This window comes from Pinus tabuliformis, chromosome 2_2, assembly GCF_031772625.1.
Source record: "Pinus tabuliformis cultivar Carrire ecotype Pingquan chromosome 2_2, CPIR1, whole genome shotgun sequence".
Taxonomy (NCBI): Eukaryota; Viridiplantae; Streptophyta; class Pinopsida; order Pinales; family Pinaceae; genus Pinus; species Pinus tabuliformis.
Window position 1 is genome coordinate 846975220 of NC_142300.1, and position 21493 is coordinate 846996712.

The following is a 21493-nucleotide window of genomic DNA, read 5'->3' on the forward strand; positions in this document are numbered from 1 at the left end:
CCAGGAATCAGCATAAGCTTGCACGGAATTAAATACAAAATAAAGAGAACAACCAACAATGAATAAAAATAGAGAAAGAAATGAACCTATCCTCCCAAAACACATGATAGGGCATGGGGGTAAAGACACATACCCCAGGCTACAACTTAACCAAATATTAAAATGCAACAATGCCCATGTCAGGACACTATCACATAGCCACATAGTAATAATGGTGGCTAGGGTAAAGAACCCAACCTGCAACAGTAGAACACACTCCCTCTGCAAATGGAACTCACCAACAATGAATAAAAATTGAGAAAAAAAAATGAACCTATCCCCCCAAATCACATGATAGGACATGGGGGTAAAGACACATACCCCAGGCTACAACTTAACCAAATATTAAAATGCAACAATGCCCATGTCAGGACACTATCACATAGCCACATCGTAATAATGGTGGCTAGGGTAAAGAACCCAACCTGCAACAGTAGAACACACTCCCTCTGCAAATGGAACTCACCTACAACAACCTTGAAAAGATGGGCAAGCCCACCCAGCTTCTCAAGCCTTGAATTGCGCAATTCCATAGCCACAGTCAAATCCAGCTGCAAACCATAAGATGAGCCAAAACCACCAAATTTATATGATATGCAACACAACAGTTGAGCAGTAGTTATGTGCCCAAGCACCAACAAGGTAGAGGTCATCGATCATGAAAATAAATATATAATTAGTGTCTGATTCCTTCAAATTCTATCATATAGGTCAAATCTTACATATACATAATAAGACAATATACTCAACCGTGATTAAGTTTAATAATGCCTAGATAGGCCTCAATGATCCTAAGCCATACTTGAGAGACACTTGTGAAAATTCCAATACCAGAATCCTATTGCAGCAACTGGAAATTATTCTCCTAACTGTTAATTTTATTTAACAATTTATTTGTTGTTTGCTATGGCAAATACTAAATAAATCACACTGCAACCTACACAAATAAAACTGCGGAAGAATAAACGCTGGAAGAAATGCTAGCACACACATAAAAATAACACAGTTATTTTTGGACAAAAGTCCCCAGAAAAACCCAACTTGGGAAAACCATGCAGCAGCTGAGGGTTTTATTATTAAGCAGCAGTGAAATAATCTGAGTACAATCTGGATGCCAAATATTGGCAATCCTGCAAAGAAAATACTGGCAAAAATCTAGTGAGGAAATTTCCTCGCCCCATAGGGAAATCCGCGCTCTCACTGCAGGTCCAAGTGAGCCGTCCAAACTGCATCTGCGCTAGCTCTGCATCACCCTAGCGCAGTCCCTTCTGCGCTTAGTCTAAATCAGCCTCCTCAAACCGCCTAGTCTGTTGTTGTCTAGGAAAATGTTTCTCCTGACCCCCCAGAACCTTTGTCCAACCTCTGGCATTGAAACTCGGCTTTTCCCCAGCAGAATTGAAATTGCCTCTAGAGGTTATTACGTTGCCCCAACGTCAGCCTCTCTGTGGCTCTTCTGCCTCTCTGCAAATGCACTCACCGAATCTGGAAATCTTCCTTCGGTTTCACTGTCTTTGCCCCTCTCACACTGCTTCGATCTCTAGCTCTCCCTCTGACAACTAACTGTTGCTACTCTAGAAATTAATCTCCTCAAAAATCGAACCTCTCAAGTGTCTTCTCCATCACCACATCGATCTTCTCTTATAATCCTCTGTTGGAGCACCAACGGCCAAGGTGAAAACTTAATCAATGGCTAGGATCATCTCTGGATCGATCCGTGTGAGTTTCTAGATGATTCTCGCCTTAACTTAATTAACACTGATTAATTAACCATATCAGCTAAGTTTAGACTTAGGAAATATTTAAAAATTGGTTAATAATCTAATTAAGTCATTTCTAAGCGGAATTTCCAGAAACGATTTATGGGTTTTGGAGATCTCATGTATTCTAGCCTCTCCACAAAATTTTGTGGCTAGAACACATTTGATGCTACAAAAACTAACACTCCCTCTTAGTGAGAAATGCGTTCTGGTGCTACTGCACATCCCGTAGCAGCACCCTGTTTTTGCATCATCTCCTATCACGTTGTTGATGTCTGGCCATACTGCCCACCAACCACTGCGCAACTCTGATATACTACATTTGTGTTGTTGTTGACCCTGCTAAACTGTAGCCAACTCTGCATCTGCATTTCAACTCCCTCTATCTGTTGTTGCTACAACTGCAACATCTACAACTAAAAACCATCCAAACTACTGAATCAACTGTGATCAGTATAATGCATCTGCCACCGGAGTCTCTGACTACTGCTAGTATCTGCACTGTCACTGAAGAATATGTGTTGCCGCTGACTCTGCATTGCTGCCAACTCTGCACTACGCTCCCCAACATCTGACTGCTACTACTCTCTGCAACTGTCACTCCGGCATCTGACTGCATCCACTGTCACTAATCCATCCTGCTACTGAATACTGTGGGCCCTATAGCCAGGTATTGATCCATGAGGTGGACTCCTCAAGGATCCTGCCCAGCGCTACAACAACAAAGTCACCCCACCTCACTCCTAGAGGTATATCGAAAAACATAATGAAGTCTTCCTCTAGCCTAGAAGAAAGCCTATCGATCTCTGTTGAAGCTGCCTGTTGGTCCTACTTCTCCTCCTTGTCCTTCTTCCTAAGAGGACACTGGGTACTGTAGTGACCGAGTTCACCACACCTGAAGCACTTGACCTTCAACAGGTCCTTCTTCTTCTTCCTCTGCTCCCCCTGTCCCTGACTAGGACCCTTAGATGCGAGGACCACATTCTCCTCCTCCTTCACCTGCTTCTGTTTGTTGTTGTTGCCACTGATGGAGCTCTTTAGAAGAGCTCGCCTCAATTCCTCCTGCTGCAAGTCAGCCCACATCCTATCCCAATTTGGTAGCTTGTCTTTGCCCAATATGCTTTGGACAAAGACCTGTCAGTCCTCGGAGACACTGTTGAGTGTCAACCTCACAAGCTCTGTAGGTTGAGGCGCTGCCCAACAGCTGACAACTAGTCCTGAACCTCTTGAATCCTGGTGAGGAAGGGGTCTATGCCTTCCCCCTTCTGCATCCGGATGAGCCTCAGCTTCTCCTCGAGGTACATCTTCCACTGCTCGAAAGTACCCTGATATAGCGTGGCGAGAGCATCCCACATCTGCTTGGCAGTATCTTTGCCAGCTATATGCGAGACTATATGATCCCGGACTCTGTCTAGGATCAACCGCTTCGCCCGTGCCATCTCCTTTCTGTACTCTTTCAGTTGATTTGCATCCATGGGAATTGTTACCACTGCATCAATATAGGCTTTTAGGTCATACTCATCTAGAATGACGGACATCCTTGCCTTCTAGATGACGTAGTTGGAAGCTCCATCCAACTTGTCCTGATCACGAAGCCCAGCAGTGGCCATCTCAATGAACTGTCGAAAACTTCCTCTTTCAGTTGTTGCTTTGTTATTCATAATCCCTTCTGGAGTGAGAAGATCTGCTCACGACGACTGTTGATCTACAAAGAAAAATCGAACTTCTTGAGACTAGAAGTTCCCTCAAGAAAATTTTGTGTGTCATCTTCTCTCTTCACCCCGACGTTGGCTCTGCTCTAGCGAACTGCTGCAAAAACCACTGCGCCCAACTAGAGATTTTCTCAACGAAAATATTTGAGTTGCTCCCTCTACCTCTGGAAACACTCGATCTAGTAGGATCGAATCTTTCTGCCCCTCACTCAGAAAAATCAAACCTCAACAAGTAACTCGGCCTCCTGGTAGAATGACTACGCTGCCCTTGGGAATTTCAGCCTGCTGCCCACAATGACTAGCAAAATTCCTTCTCTTTTCGCTTCTGAGCTCTTCGGCTGATCAACTACGCTCTAATACCATGTGAAAATTCCAATACCAAAATCCTATTGCAACAATTCGGAATTATTCTCCTAATTGTTAATTTTATTTAACAATTTATTTGTTGTTTGCTACGGGCAAATATTGAATAAATCACACTACAACCTACACAAATAAAACTGTGGAAGAATAAACGTTGGAAGAAATGCTAGCACAGGTAAAAATAACATAGTTACTTTTTGTAAAGTTTTGTAGATGTTCTATGCTAAGAGCAATTTCACTTTTCTCACAGCCAAGTAGATAAGCAAAATGCAGATAGAACATATAAGCAGATCTTACAGAAGACAAATCAGAAACAAGAAAAATGTATGTGTTCGTTTCGGCGGTCAACAGGATGCTTCAACCAGCAAAGTCTCCTTTGGTCAGCCAGCCCAGCATGTGTCACAACAACCCTCCAACCAGTAGATGAGTCAACCCAAGTCAGTTCTACAAAAGTCAACGCTGTCCTGAACTTCTGCGAAACCCTAGCAGCAGAAACCCTAGCAGCAGAAAGATCCTCTTCGTCCTTCCCATGTGCGGCTGAAATTTGTCCTCCAGGTAGCTCGTACTTTTAGGATGAGAGAGGAAGATGTGAGTTGTGTTGTGTTTAAATTCTCTCCAACTTTTCCTGTATATATATCCATCAATGAGGATGTGTGACACATCTGTTGGGCATGTGAGCCTACATTACAAAACTGGCTGACCTTGCACATATAATTTATTAAGAATAATAAATTCAAAATATAAGTTCTGCTCATCGGATTAAGACTATTTTTATATGGATTTTACACCTCTCAGAAAGAGGAATCCAACAAAAATATTAGCCTCTTAATCTGAGCATCAGAACATGGAGTTTGGACCTAGTTGTCCAATTTTAACACTCCCTCTCAACTAGGGAGAACTCCATCTATTAGTGCAATTAACATCGTGAGTCATCCCGCCGAAACTTGCTTTGCTGGCTTCTTTATTTCAGAACAGAAGTGGGTCAGTCACAAAGACATCATTCCCCGACTGACATAATCAGTCCAGAGGTCCCAGACCTCACAAATCTTGATCCCAGATCAAGTGGTTGGACCATGCCATCCTAGATAGAGAGTACGACAATCTCTGATGCGTCCATCAGTCATTGCTAATAGTCTCTAGCTTTTCCACACCTCATTGGCCAAATGAGAGGTACTTCCCATGAGCCCTGAACTCAATGGGTAGGATGCATACGGGGCACAGATTAAATGAGTGGCGAACCAGCTCAATAATCACAAGGGTGGGGCAGAAGCATTATGAGTGCTTATAGCTCTGAGAAGCTATCCCCAAAGCCCCCCAGAGCTCCCAGAGCTCATTGTCCAACAGGACCCACATCATAGGGTCTTTCCACGACACCAAGACTCTCACGGAAGGTTAGGAATTTGACCTTCCCCAGGGGCTTAGTGAGAATATCCGCGACCTGCTCATCAGTTCCTATATGATCGAGCCTTACGGCGCCTCGCTGTACCATATCCCGGATAAAGTGGTACCTGATATCAATATGCTTGGATCTGTCGTGGAACACAGGATTCTCAGTCATACGAATCCCACTCTGATTATCACAGAGTATTACAGTGGTATCTAGCACATGTTGGAACAGCTCACTAAAGAGCTTCCTCAACCAAACTGCTTCACAACAGGCCATACTAGCAGCAATGTATTCGGCCTCCGCGGTGCTCAAAGCCACCGACTTCTGCTTCCTGCTCATCCATGAGATCGAAGCAGAACCAAGATTGAAACAGCATCCAGATGTGCTCTTACGATCCACCACACTGCCAGCCCAATCGGCATCAGTATATCCCCGGAGTATCACACTCCCGGCAGTGTATCTCAGCCCATGGTTTATCGTGCCCCGAAGATATCTCAAAAGATTCTTGGCACCAATCCAGTGAAAATGATGAGGCTCAACCATCTGTTGACTCAAAGTATTCACTGCAAAACATATGTCCGGACGGGTGTTCACTAAGAACATCAAAGCTCCTATGAGTTGACGATACTCAGTAGGATTGGCCAAGATAGGCCCTGCAGCGCTGCCACTCAACTTCTTAAAGTTGAGTTCCATTGGTGTCGACACGGACTTACAGTCCACCATCCCAAATCTTTCCAGAAGATTCACAATATACTTTCCTTGAGAAAGGAAAATCTCTCCAGGTCTCTGCCAGACCTCCAGGCCTAGGAAATAGTGCATCAGTCCTAGGTTTTTCATCTCGAACTCAGCAGCAAGCTCCCTCTTACATTGATGAATGAGAGGGTCATCACCTGTCAGGAAGAGGTCGTCCACATACAGCACTAGAATGAGAGGCTTTCCTTCCTCAACCTTAAAGTAAAGGTTTGGATTAGCATTGCTTCGAGTGAAGCCCAGCTTCATCAAGTAACTATCCATCCTCTCATACCAAGCTCTGGGTGCTTGCTTTAACCCATAGAGGGCTTTCTTCAACCTGCAGACATAAGTGTCTCGATCTTGAACTTCAAATCTCAGAGGTTGTTCTACATACACCTCTTCCTTTATTGCACCATGCAGAAAAGCGGTCTTGACATCCATCTGATGAAGACTCCATCCTTGCGTAGCAGCAAGGGCTATGATGGATCGGATGGTGGTATATCGAGCCACAGGTGCAAATATATCGTCATAGTCAATTCCTTCCTCTTGAGAGAAGCCACGGGCAACAAATCTTGCCTTAAACTTTTCAGCACTCCCATCAGATCCATGTTTAATCTTGTAGAGCCATTTAGCGGTGACAACAGATTTGTCCTTCGATCTCGGGACCACATCCCAGACATCATTCTTCATAATAGCCTCATATTCTTCATGCATAGCATCCTTCCAGACTTGATGCTTGATGGCTTCCTCAAAAGATCCAGGTTCAGATTGTATAATAGTACTCATGGCAGCTAGATACCCTTGGTATCTACACGGCTTCTTGCTTTCTCGGAATGTTCCCCTAATTCAACACTCTGACTTTCCAAAATAAGAGATCAGACATCAGAGACATTTCATCATGAAGATGACAGGATAGTTCTGATGACAAGGACTACAGATCTGAACTCAGGTGAAGGCACACTTCTCAGTCCTCATACTTCAACTGATTCACCATGCTGCATCCAACCATGTTGCGTCCATCACTATGCTTATCCATGCCTTAGAACAGCAGTATTTCATACGTTGTTATAACGATTTCCATGCTGCTCCTTTACATCGATCTTCTCCTTGTGACTATTTTTCTTTAAGATCGAGATCATAACTATGCTTAGATTATTACTGTACCTTGAGATATGTCAAGGCAGTATATGCTATACCGAGACCATAATTGAGATCTTGACTGCATCTGGAGGTATGCCAAGACAGAGTGTTCTCTGTTGGATAACATCATTACATATATACTGAGACCATGACTGTGTTTTCTTCCTACACCGAGATCTTCATGAGATCGTTCATTATGCCAAGACAAATATCATTGAGAGGCTTTACTTTTGAGTTACCCGTCCGAGAAATATAGGACCACTGTACTCATCCGAAGTACTGAACCACTACACTTGTCCGAAGTCCTGAACCACTGTAATTTCCTCTGAAGAATATCAGATGAATCCTAGTTCTGTGTGATTGTAATTACCTCGAAGTTTCAGAGATATTCGAGATTCCTGTACTACTGTACTTGTTATGATTATGCCGAGAATGTATACCGAGACTGCTACAGGAATATCTGCATCAAAGATATGTCGAGATTGTCATAGCAACTGTAGGATCATTGTTATCACTGCGGTTAGTTATTATGTCAATACTGTACCTCTGAAAGAGCGGAGATATCTTTATGCTGAGATTGTCATATCAATCTATTCATGTAATGCAGAGACTTTCATTATAAGGATTAGGTCTCTGTTGAGAATCTATATAGCTCAGACCTCATTGCAGTGTCCTTATCCGAGATCTTCATTTCCTTATCCATCCGAGTTTTGTGCCTTTAATTCATAGGTATGTCGAGAGAATATTTAGCCCAGTTCATGGATCAATTCTGCGTCCTCATCATACCTTCGAGTTCTGGTCATCTTTATCATTCTCATTATGTTGAGACTATAACCATCAGAAACATTACGGCTTATGATCCTTGTCATGGCGACTGCATATTAATATGCTGAGCAAATGTACGGTACTGATATTTAGATTGAGATCATAGATCTGAATATTGTGCATCATGGAAACTTATTTCATCAACACGATTCTGCAGAAATAGTTTGCCGAGAGTTCTATCACTGTTGTTAATTGTGTTGGAGTTGTTACACATATGCCACCGTCTCACTGCTGTTCCATTGTGTTAGGGCTGCTACATGTATGCCACCGTATAATTGAAAACCTTTTCCTCACTGTGATTGCGAATGCACTATTGTGAGAGCACCGAGATATGTTCATCTACTTATATTCTGAGGCTACTGTCTCCCGAGTTGATGACTGTTCTTATAGCGAGGTGCAGTCAAACCCTTGTCCTCAGCTTCATGTGGAGATGACTGCGGCTCCATATATAACTGCGGTTAACTACGTTTCCATATATAACTGCGGCTTCATATATGACTGCGGTTAACTACGTTTCCATATATAACTGCGGCTCACTGCGGCTTCATATATGACTGCGGCTCTTCATAGCTCCGTTGCTTTTGATTGCGTATGCATTCTTCATTGACTGTGAGGGATCTCGACGATGGTTTCATTACTGCGGCTGACTGTATCACTGCGGCTATCATGTTATGCATGCGGCTCTACCTGCGGTTCTTCCGTGCTTGTTATCACTGCGGCTACATGCTATACCTTACAACATATTAGTGAAGCTAGAGACAAAGTCGTGACTATATTGGATACAAAACCATGTATTTCAGTGTCAGGACTACTACGTCAAGGGATCACATATGACTGAGCTGAGATCTGTTATGTTGAGACTATAATATGCCGAGGAAACCATATTCGAACAGAGATCCATACCAATACATTACGCAGAGGAATCATACTAGAATACAAGATTAGTCTCACATCTAATTACAGAGAATTGAACTGAGATTCAATATAATACATCACATAGAATTAGTGTCAATATCATTGCAGAGAATTAGGGCATGACTGAGCGTTTTGTACCAATGCGAGAGAATTATATATAGGGCTGTAGTTGCTACGTGAGAAATCTTGAGGCAAAGTGAGGAGAATATAGACCATGTGAGCTCTTATCCTGTAATGAATGCGAGCTAGAATTCTAAACCATCAAAGAGAAGAACTCGAACCCATCTGAAATCTCAGAACCATCCATTTCCTGCGTATACATAACTCCAGCATATGACTGCCAGAACCTCCTCTGCGTTATATATGTGTTTCCAGCGTATACATAACTCCTTGCACAGCGTATACATAACTCCAGCGTATGATTGCATAGCGTATGACTTCATGACTGCGTTCTCCCTTAGGGCATCATACTAGGCCGGCGTAATCTAGTGTGAATCTCCTTCTCCAAAACCCAAGACGTGGAGAGGAGATCACTTGAAGTGAGTTTGTCTTCACCTCAGCTCTGATACCATGTAAAGTTTTGTAGATGTTCTATGCTAAGAGCAATTTCACTTTTCTCACAGCCAAGTAGATAAGCAAAATGCAGATAGAACATATAAGCAGATCTTACAGAAGACAAATCAGAAACAAGAAAAATGTATGTGTTCGTTTCGGCGGTCAACAGGATGCTTCAACCAGCAAAGTCTCCTTTGGTCAGCCAGCCCAGCATGTGTCACAACAACCCTCCAACCAGTAGATGAGTCAACCCAAGTCAGTTCTACAAAAGTCAACGCTGTCCTGAACTTCTGCGAAACCCTAGCAGCAGAAAGATCCTCTTCGTCCTTCCCACGTGAGGCTGAAATTTGTCCTCCAGGTAGCTCGTACTTTTAGGATGAGAGAGGAAGATGTGAGTTGTGTTGTGTTTAAATTCTCTCCAACTTTTCCTGTATATATATCCATCAATGAGGGTGTGTGACACATCTGTTGGGCATGTGAGCCTACATTACAAAACTGGCTGACCTTGCACATATAATTTATTAAGAATAATAAATTCAAAATATAAGTTCTGCTCATCGGATTAAGACTATTTTTATATGGATTTTACACCTCTCAGAAAGAGGAATCCAACAAAAATATTAGCCTCTTAATCTGAGCATCAGAACATGGAGTTTGGACCTAGTTGTCCAATTTTAACACTTTTGGACAAAAGTCCGCAGAAAAAACCCAACTTGGGAAAACCGGTGCAGTAGCTTAGGGTTTTATTATTAAGCAACAGTGAAAAATATGAGTACAATCTCGATGCCAAATACTGGCAATCCTGCAAAGAAACTACTAGCAAAAATCTAGTGAAGAATTTTCCTCACCCCACACTCAAATTCGGGCAGCTCCAAGTGAGTTGTCCAAACTGCCTCTGCGTCACCCTAGTGCAATCCCTTTTGCGCTTAATCTAAATCAGCCTCTCGTCAAGCCGCCTAGTCTATTGTTGTCTGGGAAAATGTTTCTCCTGGCCCCCGGAACCTCTGTCGAGTCTCTGGCACTGAAACTCAGCCTTTCGCCAACAGAATCGAAATTGTCTCTAGAGGCTACTGCGCTGCCCCAGCATCAACCTCTCTATGGATCTTTTGCCTCTCTACAAATGCACTCACCAGATCTGGAAATCTTCCTGCGGCTTCGTTGTCTCTACCCCTATCACACTGGTTCGATCTCTAGCTATCTCTCGAACAACTGACTATTGCTACTCTGGAAATCGATCTACTCAAAAATCGAACCTCTCAAGTGTCTTCTCCATCAACACATCAATCTTCTCTTATAATCCTCTGTTGGAGCACCAATAACCAAAGTTTAGACTTAAGAAATATTTAAAAATTGGTTAATAATCTAATTAAGTCATTTATAGGTGGAATTTCCAAAAACGATTTCTAGTTTTTGGAGATCTCATGTATTCTAGCCTCTCCAAAAAATTTCGTGGCTAGAACACATATGATGCTGCAAAAACTAACAACACTCATTACAAAGTCACTTCCAAGATATCTCATCCAAGATGCACCCTCCTGGACACAATCAACAACCCACTATCCTTTATAGTTCCACTCTCTAAGGACATAGTTTGCTTCATGCCAACTAGGCTAGGATGGAAAGAACTCAGACCCTTCTTCTTTGGAGCATCATTTGTTGCAAACAAACAGTCCTTTAGTCAATCATCGAGGTAGACTTCAAGGCCCATCCTTTTCACCTTAACATCATTTTTAAACTTTTTTACTTTGCTTCAGGTCGATTGGGCTAGGATGGAGATGTTAAATCTCCTAATACCACCCCAGATTTATTTTCTTACAACAATTATTTATTTCCAAAAATTTATTTTATTATGCAAATAATTTCTGAATTGTTGAAGAATAAAACTATTGGTATTTTAACTTCCAAAGATTAATATGCAGCAGAAAAAATAAAAACAAAGAGATCAATCATATCACAACAACAAATAAATACCCACAACAATTCTACTTCATTAATTAATCTCAGGAAAATCAAGGTTTCCACCTACAAAGAAATTACAAGGAAATATGCATTGGCTAAAACCTGTAGCTCAGCCCCTTTCAGCCCACTAGAAATTAGCCTCTGAAGATATTCAGCCTAGAGAATTTTGGCCCACCTCTCACCAACAACTCAGTCTCGCGCCTTCCCTTCGAACAACCTTTGCGCCTCAAGAAATTTGGCCCTGGAAAATCAACCTCTCCAACAATTCAACCTCCTTCTCAATTCAACAATTCAGCGCTACAATCTCCAACAAATCAACCTCCTAGAAATATGCATGAATCAACTTGCAACCTTTCTCTTTCTCCTTAGTCTAAATGAGCCTCTCGCTCTGGAGAAATCGCTCTCCCTCTTTGAGAAAATCACTTTCCCAAAAATGGAGTAGCTACCTCTCTCTCTAGAGGTTGTGTCTTCACCTCTCCCTTAGGGTTTCATTTATAATCTTCATCAAGCCCAAATCCTAGACCTTAATCTCCCTTCTAGAAGATCTAGGAGATCAATGGTTGAGATCATTTCAAAGTCACTTAAATAATTGCATTATTTATCCTTAGAAATTTACTTAATAGTCCACAATAATTAATTGGCTTTAATTATTGTGCTTTTTCCTAAGTTAGACTTAGGAGTGCTTTTTCCTAAGTTAGACTTAGGAAAGAAGACATAAATCAATTACCCCATCAAGTAAGCACCTAAACAGGCAAACAATCATCTCTTACATTTAAGACACCAAGCCTATACAGAAGACTTTTCGAAGCTACCACAAGTTTCTGTTAGAAAACCGGAAAGGCAGAAAGACTTTCTTATGTTGACAATTACTTATGATATTCTTGTATTCTTATTAACTTTCTTTACGTTATTCTTTTATCTTCTTTTCATCAAGCAATCATCAAATCAAAACATGAAGACCAATGGCACCAGATATAGGCACTCAGTCAAGGCCAAAACCCCTATGAAGAGGAAAACCCAGTGAAACTCTTCCACTAGTAGATATAAATCAATTTGAGACAATACAAGACCTTAGACTAGAACAAAAGACCTTCCTTGCTCCACCAAGTCAGCCTTTCAGAATGGTTATCCAAACTTCAGTAGTCTCTTCTAGTCAAATAGCTTCAACCCGGCTACAACACATAAGTTCGGCCTTTCAGGTTCCAGAATTTCAGCCCTACTGTACATCTGAAATTTCGGCCCTCCTACAGCTACCCAAAAATTCGCATGTGGCAGAAAAGAGAGATTTTCAGCTTCTTCTTGCTTGACAAGTGTCTCCTTCACTAGGGTTTTCTCCTTCTTAGGAATTCCGCTCTTCTTTTTCTCCTCTAGCAACTGCAGATCGAACTTTCTTGATATATCCTCCAAATGAGTCAAGTAGTTGCTTATTTATGGTGGTTTTTGGCTCCTTTTGAGGCCGACTTGGTGGAGGCAGCGTATTTGACTCAATTTACATCAAAATAAATTTATTTCTTGATAAACAAAGCCCAAGAAAGGTATATTAAATGATAACAAGGATTAGGACTCATGACACAAACCCTAGAAGCCTACAATGGAGGCTTTGACCTAAAAATAAAATAATAAGGCATGAAACCCATGCTAATAAATTATTTTTTCTTTTACAAATAAATTTTCTTTTCTTTCTTTTGACAAATACATTTCATCATGACTCAAATACAATTATGAAGACCTACACTATTTACATTCTTTAACACTCCCTCTTAACTATGGGATATTCATAATTACATATATACAAAGGTACATAGATGAACTCAAAATGATATGTTCTACGAAGAGTCACAGCACACTCAGTGCTACATATTAGATACTTGACCAGAATATCTAAGCGGGTGGGACTAAGGTGTGTTCCAAGCTTCAGGCACTATAGGAACCATCAGGTTTTATCTCTAACACCAACCCAGGGATCGAGGTATCTCTCCAAGGTCAGAGCTCCACAAGACCTTTGATACCCTCCCTACTTCGGGATCTAGACATCATCACAGGTTGGCCAAATGTCCTCCCAAGCATCGTGATGCCCCAAGATGCTTCATCTCTCCCTATAAACTAAATCATATATATCCACCAATCCAAGCATGCTTCCAAATATTCGAACTTCTGCATAAACACAACCCTAATTAGTAATAAAGTTTCAAATATATACAAGTAAGCACAAACCTTCGAAGTCCTCAAATATCCTAATACTGCATGGATCATCATGTCAAACATATCTTGTTGGAAGCTTTCTTCTTTAACTGCGTCAGCAGCACCAAACTTAGCCTTATCACTTTTCAACACAACCAAGTCTTTGTTTGCAACTTCAAGAGTCGAGAACATCCAATTGTAGTGTTTTTATTCATTCTCTGAACTCATTCTTGCTTCAAGGTATTTACTATAGCTGTCATAATATTGTTCTCCCTCTTAACTAGGAAGATATACACCTTTATCTAAGCTTCTTCTTTACAGCAGAAACACAAGCTCTTTGATTTGTAACATATCATTGGAGTAATTTCAACCTTTCAAAGCTTCATTCCTACAAGAACATCATTCTTTCTATGGCAACAAGATCATTTATCCATCTTCAATGTCATCATCATTCTTATATCATGCTCAATATCATCATTAAGTCATCAACAACTATAAGATAGGCAATCATCCTCAACATTTTTGAAGACTGTATACCTGCAATTCTTCAACTAGTAAGCGCAAATACATGAGAGGATAAATTCAATAGGGTTAGCATGTCATTACAATGGGAGCATTAATAAAACAAACTTTAGATATCCAAAACCTAAACCTAGTTAGGTATATAATAAACAAGAGTTACATCATTTTTTATTTCAACAATTTTGCTAGGGTTTTTATTACAAACCCTAGATTTGATCATCGAGACTTAAAGCCTTAGATATCAGCAACTAAATCATGTTGAAATTTGGTACCGGAGGACAGGTGGTTCCCTAAGGCTTTGATCTTTGGCCTAGGGAAAAGTGTCCAAAAGAATTTAATTTTTCTCCTAAAGTAACTTTATAATTTTTATAAAGTTAAATCTAATTTGAAAGTGACTTTAAGTGATAAAGTTACTAAGTCTAATTTTAAAGTGACTTTATAAAGTCAACGAAAAATTAGAAAGGAAAAGTGACTTTGGAAATAAATGACTAACTGGGTCTTTATTAAAGTGGGGTGAATTAAAAAATAGAAAGTGAGATTTAAATGAGCATTTAATCTCAGCCATTGATCTAAATCTATTTCAGCCATTGGATTTAGGGATCACCCAAAAGTCATTTAGGGTTGGGTTAAGGGAGGAAAAGGTGGAAAAAGATCATTCATTCTTTCATGAGCAGATTGGGAGAAGGAGAGCAAGAGAGCAAGGGAGATTTCTGGACAAGGAGGAGAAAGAGGCAGCAGTTTGGCACACACACCAAGGCAGCACTTCAGCAAATCCGAACAGCATAAAGAACAAGCAGAAAAAGGCAGTTTTGTGAGCAAAATAGTGGAAAAAAATATTTTTCAGCACGAATATCGAGGAGGCGATTTTCTGCACTTTTTCCGAGGGCTGTCCGTACAAGTCCGTACGGCCGTCCGTACAGTCCGTACAGTCCGTACGGTCCGTACATCCGTACGTCCGTACAGTCCGTACATCCGTACGGTCCGTACAGCTCTTCCAGCATTTTTCAGATTGTCGTTTGGGCTGAAAACAGATAAGTTTTGCTTGCTGGAAAATTTCTGTTTTGCTGATTTTTTTGCTGAAAAATTTTCTCTGTAAAAGGCATTTTCCAGAAATAAAGAAGAGCTCTCAAACTGGTTTTCCCCAAGAGTTGTAGGGGGTTTTTCCAGGGTCAAGTTGACCAAAAATCACTGAGTTTAAATGTGTTTTAATGGCTGTTTTAATTGCTGATTTTTTATTTCTGCAATTTCCAGCACTCTGAAAAAATTTCCAGAATTTGTGTTTTCAGCAATATTTATTTTTTCAGTCTGTTAAATGTATGGCTATGGGAATGGGCATTTAACTATATGGGAGAAATAAGGTGAAACTGAAAACCGGGGTGGGAAACAGAAAATTTTTACATGGTATCAGAGCTTGAGCGCTGAAGGGCAGTTTGGGACAGCAAAAGGAAAAAAATACAGCTGCTGATTTTTTCACTCAGAAAATTCCAGCAAGCTGATTTTTCATAAACAGCAGTTTTATCTTTACCACACCAGTGCTATTTTTCAGTTTTAGGACAGCAAGATGTCATTGGGATTGAGGGTGGAGGATAGGTTGGATGGGCATACAAATTACAGCGTTTGGAAGGAGAGAATGCAGAGTATCTTTGAGGAGGCAGAAGTCTGGGATATCATGGTGCATACAGCACAGCACCCTGTTGTTGTGCCTACTGATGCTACTCAGTTGGCAGCTTATAATAGAAAGAACAACAAGGGTAAGAGGCTGATTCTAGACGGAATCAAAGACCATTGCATTCCTCATGTGAGAGGAAAGAGCAATGCCCATGAGATGTGGACAGCATTGTCCAATCTCTACCAGAGTACCAATGAGAACCGGAAGATGGTCCTGAAGGAGAAGCTGAAGAACATTAAGATGGGGAATGATAGTGCAGCTGGATATCTCACAAAGATTACCAATGTGAGAGATGAGTTGGCAGCGATTGGAGAGGCCATTCCATCCACTGAGTTGGTGCGTATTGCAGTGAATGGCCTCCCCCGTTCATGGTTGAACTTTGCTGATGGGGTTTGTGCACGTGAGACCCTTCCCACATGGGAGAGGTTTTGGGATGATTGTATTCAGACAGAGATCAGGAAAGGACAGCTTGGGGCAGCCAAGCCAGTTGAGCAGGATGAGGACGTAGCACTGGTGGCAGGAGGCAAGAAAGGCAAAGGGAAGAAGCAGGCTTCCACAAGCGGTGGTGGAGGCAAAGGCAAAGGTAAAGGTAAACAGGGTAACTCACAAAAGGACTATTCCAAAGTGAAGTGTTGGAATTGTCAGAAGATGGGACACTATGCAGTTGTGTGTCCGGAGAAGAAGAAGAAGAAGGGGAAGAACCAGGATGTGGCAGCTTCAGCTGAGATTGAGGACTTTGCAGGTCGTTTTGACCGGGAGTTTGCGTTCACTACATGTGAGTCCTCTAGTGCAGGATCACCTGCCACACAGGTTCAGAGGGAGCATGCTTTTCCCTCGATTAGCGGAGCATCTACAGGTATCTGGTATGTGGACAGTGGGGCTTCACGTCACATGACAGGAGTCCGGGAGTACTTCTCAGAGCTTTCAGAGAGTGGCACTGATATTGAGGTAGTACTCGGTGATGACAGAGTTGTTAGAGCAGTCGGGGTGGGGACAGTGACATTTCAGAGGGAGTCCAAACCTCCCTTGAAGGTGTCAGAGGTTCTTTATGTGCCAGGGATGAGGAAGAACCTCATATCCGTCTCAGCTTTGGAGGACAGAGGATATGAGGTACTGTTCAGGGAAGGACAGGTGTTGATGTATCCCAGGGGCTCTCCAGCTGATTCAGCTAGAGTGATAGGTGTACGCCATGCAAAGGTGTACAAGTTTGCATTCCAGCCCCCTTTGGCATTGAGCTGTAGTACCGACAGCAGAGCTAGCAGTTCTGAGCTATGTGAGATTTGGCACCGCAGGATGGGGCACATGTCTCATGGAGCCTTGAGGACATTGCGGGAGATCACTACAGGTGTGCCAGATTTCAGTACTGATCACCATGATACTTGCAGAGGTTGTGCGATGGGCAAGTTTGCCAAATCCCCTTTTCCCAGCAGTGACAGCAGAGCGACGGGGATACTTGATTTGATTCATTCCGATGTGAGCGGTCGGATGTCTCATGTTTCCTTGAGTGGATATGAGTACTATGTCTTATTCATTGATGATCACTCCAGGAGGACCTGGATTTATTTCTTGAAGACCAAGAGTGAGGTCTTCAAGCGGTTTCAGGAGTTCAGAGCTCTTGTGGAGACTCAGACAGGTCGAAAGATCAAGTCCCTGAGGTCGGACAATGGAGGAGAGTACACCCTTGGAGAGTTTGTTGACTATTGTGCAGAGGCAGGCATTAGGAGGGAGTTCACTGTTCCTTACAACCCCCAGCAGAACGGGGTTGCGGAGAGGAAGAACAGATCCATCATAGGGGCTGCCAAAGCCATGTTACATGATCAGGGGTTGCCATTGTTCTTGTGGGCAGAGGCCTGCAACACAGCTGTTTACTTGCAGAACAGGAGTCCGCATCGTGCCTTGGGGCACATGACTCCGGAGGAGGCTTTCTCTGGGAAGAAGCCTGATCTTGGTCATCTTCATATCTTTGGATGCATTACATACTCCTATATACCCAAGGAGGAGAGGACCAAACTAGAGCCCACCGCAGAGAAGGGTATCTTTGTGGGCTACAGTGAGACCTCAAAGGCCTTTCGGATTTACATTCCTGCACAGAGGAGAGTTGTTGTCAGACGGGATGTGAAGTTCGAGGAGGAAAGGGCCTTTAGGAGGTCACGGGAGTTAGAGTATCTGGATCAGCCAGACCCTCAGCAGCAGTTGAGTCAGTCGCAGGGATCCAGTGGGCAGGGATCAGGAGGATCCGAAGGTACATCTATGAGGATGTCAGGTCCATCAGTGAGCAGTGGCTCGCCGAGCCAGAGGGGTGGTGCTCCGGGCAGCATGCAGAGCAGTTCACAGAGCAGTTCACTAGGGAGTCCACTGATGGACAGTTCACACGGTACCTCAGCTTCTACAGGTTCAGGTGCAGGCAGGAGGACAGCAGACAGACAGTCAGGAGTTCAGGCTACTGATGGGGATGAGGAGGAGGAGTTTCATTCTCCTATGGGAGAAGCATGCTCAGGGAAGAGGAAGCCCAAGTGGCTTCAGGACACCTTGAGAGATGCCACATCTGTTGCTGAGCCGAAGAGGCCGGTCAGAGAGAGTAGACCACCTGAGAGATTTTGTAGCTATATGGCGATGGTTACCAGCATCCTTGACTCTGAGCCTTCTAGCTATGAGGAGGCAGCTAGCCAGCAGGTCTGGAGAGAGGCCATGCAGGAGGAGTATTCTTCTATCATGAAGAATGATGTTTGGGAGGTGGTGCCGAGGCCTGAGGGCAAATCCGTGGTTACTTCCAGATGGCTTTACAAGGTAAAGCATGCTGCAGATGGCAGCATTGAGATTCAAAGCAAGGTTTGTGGCTAGAGGGTTCTCCCAGGTAGAGGGAATTGATTATGAGGAGACCTTCGCTCCCGTGGCTCGATATACTTCGATCCGCTCCATTATATCGATAGCAGCAGAGATGGGTTGGAAGATCCACCAGATGGATGTGAAGACCGCATTTCTCAATGGCTTCATACAGGAGGAGGTGTACATTGAGCAGCCACAGGGCTTTGAGGTGCATGGGAAGGAGTCCCATGTGTGCAGATTGAAGAAGGCCCTTTATGGCCTGAAGCAAGCTCCCAGAGCTTGGTACTCCAGGATAGATGCATACTTGCAGGGGATGGGTTTCACAAAGAGTGAGGCAGATCCGAACCTTTACTTTATTGTGATTGGTGAGGAGCCCCTCATTCTGGTGCTGTATGTGGATGACTTGATCATTACAGGTGCAGAGAGACTCATAGAGCACTGCAAGAGAGATCTTGCGGCGGAGTTTGAGATGAAGGACATCGGCTTGATGCATTACTTTTTGGGTTTGGAGGTGTGGCAGGAGGAGGGGCATTTCTTCCTGGGGCAGGGGAAGTATATTGTGGACATCCTTAGCAGATTCCACATGGAGGATTGTAGACCCATGTCGACACCGATGATCACCAACTGGAAGAAGCTTCATGCTTCGGATTCCGAGTTGGTGGATCCCACATTGTACAGGCAGCTGATTGGTTCCTTGATGTATTTGGTCAACACCAGACCAGATATCTGTTTTGCAGTCAACACGATGAGTCAGTTTATGTGTGAGCCTAGGAAGGTTCACTGGGTGGCTGCAAAACACATTTTGCGGTACTTGCAGGGGACAGTGGATTATGGTCTGGACTACAGGCAGGGAGATGGAGTGAGATTGGCAGGATACACTGATTCTGATTGGGCAGGTTGTGCTTCTGATAGGAAGAGCACTTCAGGGTGTTGTTTTGGGTTGGGTTCAGCAGTAGTGTCATGGTTCAGCCGGAAGCAGCAGTCAGTAGCACTGAGTTCAGCGGAAGCAGAGTATATGGCAGCCAGTCTAGCTAGTTGTGAGGCCATCTGGCTTCGCAAGATGTTGTTTGGCTTATTTGGTCAGCCGTTGAGACCTTCAGTGATTTACTGTGATAATCAGAGTTGCATTAAACTCACGGAGAATCCAGTATTTCATGACAGGTCAAAGCATATCGGGATCAGATATCATTTCATCAGAGACCATGTTCAGAAGGGAGCTGTAAAGCTTGAGTATATTTCCACTGATGAGCAGGTTGCAGATATTCTTACCAAAGCCTTACCACGGGGCAAGCATGTCTACTTCAGAGACAAGATGGGTGTGGTGAGGAACACCTTCCTCGGTAAGAGGGAGTGTTGAAATTTGGTACCGGAGGACAGGTGGTTCCCTAAGGCTTTGATCTTTGGCCTAGGGAAAAGTGTCCAAAAGAATTTAATTTTTCTCCTAAAGTAACTTTATAATTTTTATAAAGTTAAATCTAATTTGAAAGTGACTTTAAGTGATAAAGTTACTAAGTCTAATTTTAAAGTGACTTTATAAAGTCAATGAAAAATTAGAAAGGAAAAGTGACTTTGGAAATAAATGACTAAGTGGGTCTTTATTAAAGTGGGGTGAATTAAAAAATAGAAAGTGAGATTTAAATGAGCATTTAATCTCAGCCATTGATCTAAATCTATTTCAGCCATTGGATTTAGGGATCACCCAAAAGTCATTTAGGGTTGGGTTAAGGGAGGAAAAGGTGGAAAAAGATCATTCATTCTTTCATGAGCAGATTGGGAGAAGGAGAGCAAGAGAGCAAGGGAGATTTCTGGACAAGGAGGAGAAAGAGGCAGCAGTTTGGCACACACACCAAGGCAGCACTTCAGCAAATCCGAACAGCATAAAGAACAAGCAGAAAAAGGCAGTTTTGTGAGTAAAATAGTGGAAAAAAATATTTTTCAGCACGAATATCGAGGAGGCGATTTTCTGCACTTTTTCCGAGGGCTGTCCGTACAAGTCCGTACGGCCGTCCGTACAGTCCGTACAGTCCGTACGGTCCGTACATCCGTACGTCCGTACAGTCCGTACATCCGTACGGTCCGTACAGCTCTTCCAGCATTTTTCAGATTGTCGTTTGGGCTGAAAACAGATAAGTTTTGCTTGCTGGAAAATTTCTGTTTTGCTGATTTTTTTGCTGAAAAATTTTCTCTGTAAAAGGCATTTTCCAGAAATAAAGAAGAGCTCTCAAACTGGTTTTCCCCAAGAGTTGTAGGGGGTTTTTCCAGGGTCAAGTTGACCAAAAATCACTGAGTTTAAATGTGTTTTAATGGCTGTTTTAATTGCTGATTTTTTATTTCTGCAATTTCCAGCACTCTGAAAAAATTTCCAGAATTTGTGTTTTCAGCAATATTTATTTTTTCAGTCTGTTAAATGTATGGCTATGGGAATGGGCATTTAACTATATGGGAGAAATAAGGTGAAACTGAAAACCGGGGTGGGAAACAGAAAATTTTTACAAATCAAGTCAGGAATCTAATCATAGCCTTTTACATATAGGGATTCAATATCAAGCTCTAGAATTTCATGTCAAACTCTACTAGCATTTTGTTAAGAACCCTAGATATCAATCAAGTTAGCATTCGAACATTTCATATCTAGAACTTTATTATTCCTAGAAATTTATATTAATCTTTCAAACATCAAATTTCAAAATTAGATATATAGCAATTTTGACTAGGCTAGGGTTTCAATCATACAGAAGCACATATACCTAGGGTTTCACTCCTAGGATATTCCTTCAACTATTACAAGGGTTTTGTTCATAAACCCTAATTCATCTAGAAATCTAGGATTTCATTATATAACTTAGACATCAACAACAAATCCTAATCATCAATAGAGAAGGATTTCATCATGAATTCTGAACTTTATCAA

At 42.4% G+C, this 21493-nt stretch overlaps 1 protein-coding gene across 2 annotated transcripts in view; it reads right to left on the reverse strand.

Moving 5' to 3' along the window:
* LOC149195620 (thioredoxin-like 3-3) overlaps positions 1 to 21493 on the reverse strand; it is a 269342-nt gene that overhangs the window by 116215 nt on the left and 131634 nt on the right. The gene's annotated exons all lie outside the window — the stretch shown is intronic.